This window comes from Gossypium arboreum, chromosome 4 (assembly GCF_025698485.1).
Source record: "Gossypium arboreum isolate Shixiya-1 chromosome 4, ASM2569848v2, whole genome shotgun sequence".
Taxonomy (NCBI): Eukaryota; Viridiplantae; Streptophyta; class Magnoliopsida; order Malvales; family Malvaceae; genus Gossypium; species Gossypium arboreum.
This window is the reverse complement of record NC_069073.1, coordinates 13,538,279-13,549,711: the sequence shown is the minus strand read 5'-3', so window position 1 is coordinate 13,549,711 and position 11,433 is coordinate 13,538,279. Positions and strand designations below refer to the sequence as shown.

The 11,433-nt window shown below is 35.7% G+C and overlaps 1 non-coding gene across 1 annotated transcript; it reads left to right on the top strand.

Moving 5' to 3' along the window:
* Nucleotides 1-2,446: 2,446 nt before the first annotated feature.
* On the top strand, nt 2,447-2,553 carry LOC128292509 (small nucleolar RNA R71). Its single transcript, XR_008282494.1, has one exon. It is a non-coding gene; the product is annotated as a small nucleolar RNA R71 (small nucleolar RNA).
* Nucleotides 2,554-11,433: the final 8,880 nt, after the last annotated feature.

Sequence of the window (11,433 nt, the reverse complement as noted above, 5' to 3'; positions counted from 1 at the left end):
CTGGTCCAAGAACGGCAAAGGAAAGTGATCTTTCCTAGTCGCCTTGTTCAGCTTCCGGTAATCGATGCAAATCCTTCATCCCGTAACTGTTCTAGTTGGTATCAACTCGTTATTCTTGTTTTCTATGACTGTGATACCTCCCTTCTTTGGCACGCACTGAATCGGACTTACCCACGAACTATCTGAGATGGGATAAATGATACCCGCATCTAACCACTTGATAATCTCTTTTTTCACCATGTCTTTCATGATGGGGTTCAGTTTTCGTTGTCCATCAATCGTCCCTTTTTCGCCATCTTCTAGGATAATCTTATTCATGCATACAGATGGACTAATACTACAGATATCGGCTATGGTCTATCCGATAGCCTTCTTGAATTGTTTCAACACCAAGATGAGTTTCTCTTCTTGCTCAGTAGTTAATTCTGCTGAAACGATCACAGGCAAAGTAGAAGCGTTACCTAAATAAACATATTTCAAATGTGAGGGAAGCACCTTTAGTTCTAATTTAGGTGGCTCCTCGATTGACGCTTTTGGTTGGGCATAATCCCTTTTCTCTAACTCCAAAGATTCAAAGCAGGATTGCGGATTAAATCCCGTTTGATTAGCTTCTAACAAAGCTAAGTATTCATCCTCCTCTTCATAATTTGGAGGATCTGATGTTAAAATTTGTTTCAACTGATCCTCAGCATAGTTGAGCTCCTTTTCCACTATTAAATCCTCTAAATCGGATACTGCAGAACAATCATCAATTGTGTCAGGAAATCGCGTAGACTTAAAAACATTAAATGTTACCTGGTCATCCTGAACACGTATCGTAAGCTCGCCCTTCTGCACATCTATAAGGGTCCTTCCAGTTGCTAAGAACGGTCTTCCTAGGATAATTGGCACTTCTTTATCTGCTTCAAAGTCTAGGATAACAAAATCAGTAGGAAAGATAAATTTATCTACACGTACCAGTACATCCTCGATTTTTCCTTTTGGATTTATCTACACGTACCAGTACATCCTCGATTTTTCCTTTTGGATGTGCTAAGGATCGATATGCTAGTTGAAGTGTAATCATAGTAGGTCTAACTTCACCTATCCCCAACTTTCTAAATATTGACATAGGCATCAAGTTAGTACTCGCACCTAAGTCACATAATGCCTTACCACAATATGTTGCTCCAATGTTGCAAGGTATGGTAAAACATCCAGGATCCTTCAGCTTTAGGGGTAGTTTTTCTTGAAGATATGCGCTGCATTCCTTCGTCAGAGCTACCGTCTCAAATTCTCAAAGTCTTTGTTTTTTGGACAGGATATCCTTCATAAACTTGACGTAGTTCGGCATTTATTCAAGTGCTTCAACAACAAGATGTTGATATGAAGTTGCTTGAATACGTCTAGGACTTTCTTGAATTAAATTTCCTGCTTCTACTTCTGAAGTCTTTGAGGGTAGGGTGGTGGAGGTTTTTTTACTGGAACTGGTTGATTCGTTTTCTGCGGCAATTCTACATCTAACGGAGTTGTTAGTTGATCAGAATTAGCTGGTTCTGGAATTACCTTGTCTGGTTTTGCAGATTCTGGTTCTTGTGCAACTGGAATTTCAATACTCGGTTGAACTTCTTTTGAGTCTTGAGCATCAGCTGGCTCTTTTTCAGTTTCGATAGTGTTGGGCTCTACTGTCTTTCCGCTCCTCAATGTCAACGCTTTACAATGTTCCTTCCCTGAATTTCTTGGATTCTCCGTATCACTAGGTACAGCACCTTGTGGTCGGTTCCTAAGTTCAGTAGCAAGCTGGCCCACTTGATTCTCCAAATTCCTTAGAGTGGCGTCGTTTTTTGCCATGTATGCCTTCAATAAATTCTCTAAGCTATTGGATGATTTAGCCTAAGCTGGTTTCTGAACTTGTTGGGAAAAACTAGGCAGCTGAGTCGGTCTAGATTGAGCGTAGTTGTCACTAGTTCCAGCCCCTTGGTTACTCCAGGAAAAATTCAGATGGTTTTGCCACGATGGGTTGTAGAAGTTGGATTGTAGTCCTTGCCTTCCTCGATTTTGGTTCTAGTTACTCATGTAATATACATATTCGGGGTTTGATGGACATTCTTTGAGCAAATGTCCTTCCCCACAATAAACACAGGCTATACTCTCAAATTGGTGAGGTGGTTGGGCTGCAAAACTATTAGACCCATTAGCGATAAGATTCTTAAACATTGAGGATGTTGAAGATACCAGAGATGCAAGTGAAATGAGAGCGTCCACTTCATGTATTCTAGCGACTCATTTTCCTGATGCGACTCGATTGGTCGGCCATTGATAATTGTTACTGGCGATCCTCTCGATGATTTCGTAAGCCTCATTATAAGACTTAGAAAGGAGAGCACCATTAGCAGAAGCATCCACTACCATCCTCTTGTGAGCATTGAGACCATTATAAAATGTCTCAAGTTGGATGCAGTGTGGGATTCTGTGATGAGGGCATTTCTTTTGTAGTTCTTTGAATCATTCCCATACCTCATACAAGGATTCATCATCCATTTGTTGGAAGGAAGTGATCTCGTTCCTCAATTTAGCATTCTTGCTTGGCGGGAAATACTTCATGAGGAATCTTTCGGCTAACTCTTGCCATGTAGAAATTGAGTTTGGTGGCAATGAATTCAACCAAGCTCGAGCATTTTCCCTTAGTGAGTACGGGAACAGCTTCAATCGTAATGTATCTTCGATAACTCCAGCTAATTTGAAAGAGTCGTTCACCTCCAAAAATAGTCTTAAATGAAGATGAGGATCTTCGGTAGGCATTCCACTGAATTGGCCCACAGTCTGAAGCATCTGGAACATGACTGGCTTTAGCTCAAATTGTTGTGCCTCGATTTCGGGTGTCTTAATACCCAGATTAAGATCGTTAAATACTGGCACAGCATATTGCCTTAAGGCTCTATCCCTATCATCAGCAATAAGGATAGGATTTTGAGCAAGGTTTGCTCCATTTCCTTGATTCATATTCTCAAAATTCATTCCTTCAGTCCTTCTCTAGTTCGCTTGTCTTCTTCGCTATCGGAAAGTTCGTTCAATCTCAGGGTCTATAGGGAGTAAGTCAATAATCTGGTCAATACTCATAAACACCTGAAATTATCAAAGAAAAATTAATTAAGTTAAAAGTTAAACAAAAAAATAAACCAAAATGTAAAACTAACAAATTCACAAATAATGACTTCTGAAAACAGTCCCCGGCAACGGCGCCAAAAACTTGGAACGACGGAAAAATGTGCAAGTGTACACAATCGCAACAAGTAATAAAGTGACAAGTAAATGTCGAGTTATCGTACCCACAGGGACTGTAAAAAGAATTGTTTATGAAATTAATTGCAAAACACTTTGGTGAAGTAAAAATAATTTGGTTTTAGAAGATGGGCAAAAACTATTTAAAAACTAAGTAAATGATTTAAATAAAACAAAAGAGTTCTAGTGCACGATTTCGAATAAGATTTAATCAATGTAACATACTTGTGTTGGATTAATTATATTTCTTAAACTCAGAATTACTAAACTCATGTTTATACTGTTACGAATAAATTCACAGCAACCCAGTAATTTGCTAAATTATGAACAAATTTACATACAAAAATCCATTCATCTCTTGACATATCTCTATGTCAATTCAACCGACTAAACAGATTCTAGCAAGCAAAACATGTTATTGCACATACATACTAATTAAATTGAACCAATCTCTTGCATATCCCTATGCCAATTCAAACGATTAATTAAATCTAATAAGCATATAAAAGACCTTGTGAAGTAACAAGATATCCTTACCTTGAAACAATTTAATCACAATAATCTTGCAAGTTATGCAAGGTAATGATATCGCCAGATACATTGCTAATCTAACCTTCAACTACCTTAAAAGAATAAACATGTACTGATTAAGTATTGTGTCAACTAATTACAATTGCAATCCATTTAAATAATTAATTCATTAGTTACCTCACAGTCGTAACGCAAGAATAACTTAGGCATGATTTTACTTAACCAAGCATCTTACCGAGGCTTATAACAGCATAAACACAATTTTAACAATTCAAGCAGGCAGAATTTAATCAACCCAACACAAACATAATTTAAGCTAAATTGATTAAAATAACCATTTCAATAGCATAAATATTCATAAACATGCTCGTTAAAACAACAACAAAAATTAAAGAGTTAGGGAACAAGAAGCAAATCTGGTGTTTCTCCGTGGCTTGACTAGTTGCTCTGTTCTTCATTCTTCGTTGGCCTTGGCTATCAAGGTGGCTTATGAACACCTAATTTCTACTCCAAAATGGCTGATGGAAACCTCTTTCCCAAGAGAAGAAATTGGCACTTGAATAAGAGGGAATGGAATGGAAAAAATGAGAGAAAAGTGAGAGAGGGAATGAGAGAATGATGTGAAGTGAGGGATGCTTTGAATGATCAGCAAAGGGTGGCTTTTATAGCTGATTGTGGCTGATAAAATAGCAAATTCCCTCAGCCAAAGAGCCCTCACTTGGCCGGCCACACACATGGCAAAGTTGAGAGTTTCAACTTTGCTATTTTAAGCTTGGGGCAAATCTACAAAGCCATAATTTAAGGTGGGGTTTGAATGCAATTTAGAAGTCTTTTGAGGGCATTTTTGCAAGCATATTTAATCAGCTAAAATGCTGACTTGGGTCAATATATGGACGGTTCTTGGCTGCCCATTTAGTGGCTGATTTGGTCCACTCAATCTGGCTCGACCAGTGCGGTTCAACTGGACCCTTTCTCCATAATTAATTAAAAATAATTTATTTAACCCAAATTAAATGGGGAATAAATTAAAATTAATTAAATTATGAATTAATACACATTTTTGGACCGTTCTTACGTTGGAAATTAAAGTGCCTCGATACTTCAAATTGCTTCTCGGTTTTGTGCTTTCAGCAGTGTCAGCCAAGCCAATTTTCACCCTTTGCGCGAATCTGTCAAAATTAGTCAAAGTTAAGTATAAAATTAAATAAATTCACCATGTTCATATTTTTAAGATGACTTAAGTATTTTATAATATTTAATTATTTTTTGACAAGAACTTAACCGAATTTGCATGAATTTAAGAAAAATTGGGTATGAAAAAGTATATAAATTTTTGTGTTTCCAGTAAGTATAAAACTTAGTAAGTTGCATGTAAATAATTCACAACATTAACCATGCAATATTATACACATAACACAATAATATTTGTAACAATGTCATCAAGTATCATGGGTACATTTTAACTCATGCCATTACATAATGTACAATAAAACTCATGACCATAATTCATTCATTCACTTCTTCTGAGGTCTCATCGATTCATAATCTCAATGTTTATGAGCTTTGTGTATATTCTTGTATTCTTTCAACATGATCATACCTTGTCATCTCTTTGACATAATCGTTGGATTACCCGTTGAACCACTTGGAATACTAAAGGATACTCAAAAATTCTCATACACATGGTAGGATGCCAATGCCATATCCCGGATATGGTCTTACATGGGATCACATATAGATGTCAATGTCATGTCCTGTAACATCCCGAAATAGGGCCTAAACGGAACAGTGGTTGCGAAACCACAAATTCGAGGTAGAAAAATTTATTTTATTATTATTTTGAAGTTCATGATATGATGGCATGATTGTTTGAAAATTTCGTGATGAAATTCTATGCATAAAGTGCTTAAGTTGAGGTTAGGGCTAAATTGGATAATTTGTAAAACTTGCATTCTAGAAGTTTTTAGTATGAAATTGCTTTGGAATATTAATTAGGAGGGTTTAAATAACAATTTGACCAATTTTAAGTTCATGGACAAAAATTAGGACATGGAAGGAATTTTTTTAAAGTTTAGTAAGGAGGGGCAATTTGGTCATTTGGATATTAAATGAATTAAAAAGGGAAAAATAACACAAAATTTGTTATCATCTTCTTTAGTTGCTGTCGAATTTTTGCTCTCTCCATAGCTAGGGTTTCTTCAATTTCCAAGCCCCATAGTAAGTGATTCCAAGCCCCGTTTTTAATGTTCTTTACATTTTCGGAGTCCCGGTAGTTCGATAAAGCTTATGCTAGCAATAATTTAAGTTAGGGTTCATATTTGGAAAAATACCCATAGGTGAAAAGTGTTTATTTTGATGTTTTATGATAGAATATGAGGTTTTAGATTATGTTAGACAACTTGTGCTACTCTGTTTTAGGTAAAAACGAGTAAAAGGGTTTAATCAGTAAAAATACCTAATAGTCATAAGTGCATGTTAGAGTGTGAATTTGATGCTGCCATAGAAGGGAAAAATTATCAGCTTGTCATAAAACATAAGAATAAGAGATAAAGTTTAATTCCCGAGCCTAGGGGCAAAAGTGTAAATATGCAAAAGTTTAGGGGCAAAAATGTAATTTTTGCAAAGTTTGAGTAAAGGACTGTTTTTGTAGCACCCCAAACCCGGCCCAAAAGTTATGGCCGGATCCGGCATGCCACATCAAAAACGTAAAAAAAAAAATTTCCTTTCTAAGTCCAGAAAATCGTACTTGATGTTCAAAAGATTAATTCATTAAGGGTTAAAGTGAATAGAAGCTATGCACCAGGTAGGAAACCGGAAAAGAGGTGGTGAGTCCATCGGACTGCTTAAGTACCAAGCTCCCTTCGAATCCAATCCTAGACATGCATACCGCCATTGCCACACCTTAATGTCATGGATATTTCTAGGAAAACCGATTTGATTAAGTCATTTTTAGGAAAAGTGATTAATTTTGGAAAAATACTTTCATTGCGGAAGCTTTGCTTGTTGTCGTGTTATTTTGAAATCAACTGTTGTTTTTGAAAATGCGCCTAAAGCTATCCAGTTTCAACGATTAAATATAAGTATTACCTATCTTAGTAATACATATTAAAACCATCAAAAATAATTAAGCGGCCTTATTACATTTAAAAGCCCAAAACTTCAAATGTAAATAAAAGGATGTCCAGTTCACGGAAGAAAATCAAACTTTCAAAACGGGTGGCCACTCAAATTCCCTCACAACTCAAGCCCACTATGGTTGGGGATTTCTGCGTGGATGAAAATAAAAGGGTGAGTTTGGGAAACTCGGTGTGTAAGGAAAACCCTTCAAAGCCCAAGTCACTCAAGCCTATTGGGCCTAAGCCTATCGGTAATAGTGGTATCTGGGCGAGCCCTTTTGATTCATGATGAACCGGGCCTTAGCCCTTATTCAGATAACAATATGGCCCATAGGCCCATTTCAAAATACATGCAACATCAATAAACATATGCAAGCCCATTTGGGAGACTACTCAACCCACCAACCACTACACTCCACCCGTACCAGCCATACACTCCATGTGGGGAATAGCTCAACCCACCCAAATTTAACACTCCACATTTGCGACCTTGCTTTCATTAACGATAAATTGAGGCAAAGCCTCCGATGACGTGGACAAGCCACTTTCAGTACTTCCTCCATCAATATCTCAGTCCCATGCATCGATAATAACAACATGGCATGCAAGAAATAACAACATCAAACATGCATTTAGGTCAATTTAACCCTAGGGGTATTTGGTAATTTGCACCTAGGGGTATAACAGTAATTTTCCATACATAGGGGTATGATAGTAAGTTAACTGCTTTTAGGGTTTTTCATGCATATTCCTATTTTTCACATACTAACACAATCACGTACCGAGGGTTCTTACCGAATTGGGCCGTTGGCTCATCATTCCAATTTTGGCCTATTAAGCCCAAAAATATCGAGGCACGAAATCATGCACTTTGCGGTCAAACATTGCAGCTTACCAAAAACATTAATCGATTTACCTCACGAGCATTCGCACACTCGCAAATTTACAAAATACCGGTTTTGGCATTTCGACTTTTCGACTTTTGCCGATCTAGACTAAGAAAGAGGTGTTAGTTACACACTGCTTTGCGACGATATCTTGACGAGATCCACACACGAACCGCCTACAATTGGATTACTAACACGTTAATCTAACTATTCAAATACAAACTACGATTAACCCCTTACAATATTCGCCAACCACACCTACAGATCATAGTAAGCTTATAAGAAATCAATAAGCAACTCATTAACAAATTTTTGTCAATGTTTACCACATAATCATAATTTCACTGCAAGCTGTCTTCCTGAGCAACAGTCACTAAATTATTTATAACTGGAGCTACGAAACTCCAAATCAAGTTCCGTTAATTTTCCTTGAAAATAGACTCATATATCTTCTATCCATAAAATTTTCAGAATTTTGGTTTAGCCAATCAATACCAGATTTTTCTCAAAGTTTCCCATGTTTCACTGTTTGACTAATCTGACCACACTTCATTACGAATCAAATTTCTCATTGTACAGAATTCAAAATATGTTCTCGTTTATTCCATTTGAAACTAGACTCATTAAACTTTAATTACATAATTTATTAAGCTTCTAATTCATCTCCCACAATTTATGGTGATTTTCCAAAGTCACGTTACTGCTGCTGTCCCAAGCAGATTTATTACCAAATCACTCTTTCATACACCTATCTTGCATGCATGTTATTTAAACATGTATATCACCAATCAATCATCACATATCTATGATTTTTACTTAAGCATAATCTCCATTTCATCATTTTAAAGCACAACATGTTAGCCGATTTTCCTTTAGCATCTAAGGCACATGCATGCTTATTTGTTTGGCTCAACTTCACATATCTTCCATTTTCATCAAAAGAACATGAAACAACAACCATTTCCTTCATTTTAATTCATGACCAAATGCTCACAACACAACTAAAAATCAAAATATACTTCAAGAGTTAAGGTAGAATCAAGAAGAACTCATGAACCTCAAGATAGAAGCAAGGTACCAAGAACTTACCTTCAATTTTCCTCCTCCTAATGACCAAATACTCAAGAGCTTTCTCCTCTATTTTCTCTTCTCTAACTTTCAGCTATGATGAACAAAGATGGACAAAACTTTGTTCTTTTCACCCCTTTTTCTTTTAATAAAACTTCATATTTCATCCATTTAATTCTTTAATACAAAAGACATGAAATTCTTATCATGAAACATTTACCTAACCCATTATCATGAAACATTTACCTAACCCATTATCATGGAACATTTACCTAACCTATTATCATGGAACATTTACCTAACCTATTATCATGAAACATTTACCTAACCTATTATTAATTTGTATCAATTTGTACCATAAATTATGGATATCAAGTGTACATTTTGTCTACAACAACATGATGGTTGGCCACTTCATGTAAAATGGGAGGTTTATCATGCAAATCCTCCTATTTTGCACTCCTATTTATTTGGCCACTTCAATTTAGCCTATAGCATTTTCAAACATTTTCACATAGGTCCTATTTCATAATTTCACTCACAAATGACAAAATCAAAGCATGAAATTTTGTCAACATTCACAGAATTCCCGAAAATTGGGGCGTTACAGTTTTGATAAATGTGAATATTAAATAAGTTAAATTTGCTATTATAGATCAAGAAGAACGAAATTCGGGAGTAGATCGGGGAAAAGAAAAGGACTAAGTTGTAAAGTTTAGTCACATTTTGTATCGAGGTAAGTTTACAGTAAATAAATGCAATATTCTTTTATTTTACATTATTATTGTCAATTTCCAGCATTTATATACTTATTTTTTTGAGAATATTTAAAGTCAAATTAAAGGCGAAGTGACAGAGAAAAAGCATTAGGAAGCCCCGTTTGAACCTTAGGAATATTAGGATATTAGGGTTGACAGGACAGGACAGGAAAGAAATGAGCCATGTAAGTCCATATCAGATATATGGCTTTGGAGATAGGAATGAGCCATGTAAGCCCATATTAGATATATATATATATATATATGGCATTGGAGACAGGAATAATTCATGTAAGTCAATGTCGAAGACATGGCATTGGCAGGATATTGATAGACAGGAATGACCCTAGTATCCTTAGTATTCCGAGTGGTTCAACGGGCCATTGTACATGTTAAATTACAGTGAATTATCAGCAAAAAGGGAAGGTAGATTATATTTATGAATAGTGAAAGGTCAGGTAAGAAAGAAGGTAAGTGACTAAAGAAGAAGGTAGAAAACGAGAATGTAAAGAAAGTTTATGAGGCTAGGTGACATTATGTATATTTATTCATTATGTTGAATGTTGTAATTTATTTGCTTGTAAGCTTACTAAGCCTAGTGCTTACTCTCTTTATTTTCTTTTTCTTATAGTTTTTATCAAGCCACTCGGGGATCGAAGGAAACGTCAAAAACCGATCACACTATCGAAGAAATCACATTGGTATAGTTACACGTTTCGTTTTGTGTATGGCATGTATAGGAACTTGGTTTCTTTTGATATGATATGATCAATGAATGATGTGTAAATACTTGCTAGTGATTAACTAATAGGATGGCTGATGATATACATGTTTAATAGTATGTATGATTAAGTAGTAACTATCACATGAAAACTAAGAAAAATGTGAAAGTAACTTAAAAATAGATTCAAGTATTAGAAATAACGTGATTTTGAAAAATCACAAGAAATTGTAGAGACATGGGTTGATGGTGAATAATAAATGAAATTAAACCTCATTGTTTCTTTTTTCATATGGAATAAGCAAAATAGGTAAAGGTTTTGTATTTTATAAGATATCTAAGTTTTGGTGAAATAGGGCCAGAGTGATTTCTGGATCCCCTATTCCAACTTTAGAAATTCACCATAAATTTTAAAAACATAATTAGGTGGTGTACTCTATATGGTTATAATCCTTATTGAATCTAGTTTTAATAGAACAAAACAGTATAGTCATATGATTTTTTTACAGAGAGAAGTGGTTCGAAGTAAGTAAAGGCCAGTGTAGTCAAATTCTGAAAAAGGGGTAACTTTAACTAATAAACTGTACTAATTGGCTAAATCAAAAATTCTAGAAAAAAATTAGTAGATATATATATGAGTCTAGTTTCAGGAAAAATTTACAGATCTTAATTTCAAGTTTTAAAACTTGAGAAATGAATTTTTAAGCAACCATGACGCAGAAAAATAGTTTATTCCGAAAATTAAAATAAGTGGTTTAGAGTTGTTTAAAAGGTAAGATAAGTTTAGTAACACCTCAAGCTTGACTCTGGTGACGGTTTCGGGCGTGGGGGCGTTACATTTATTGGTATCAGAGCAGGTTTAGTTGGTTCTCAGAACAGTTAGTGTGAGTAAAAGTCTAGCTATACATGCCATACCTGTATTTTGATAGTGTGACGACTCTTGACGATTTTTAGATATTTTGTTTTATAGTAATGGATCCCGAGCAAGCTGGTGATGATGATGTAGAAAGTAATGCGCTTGCTCCCGCGGAAGGGGCAGCGCCATCTGAGAATAGGCCAGTAACAATTAATCAGGGAGGAGTGACTCGAGA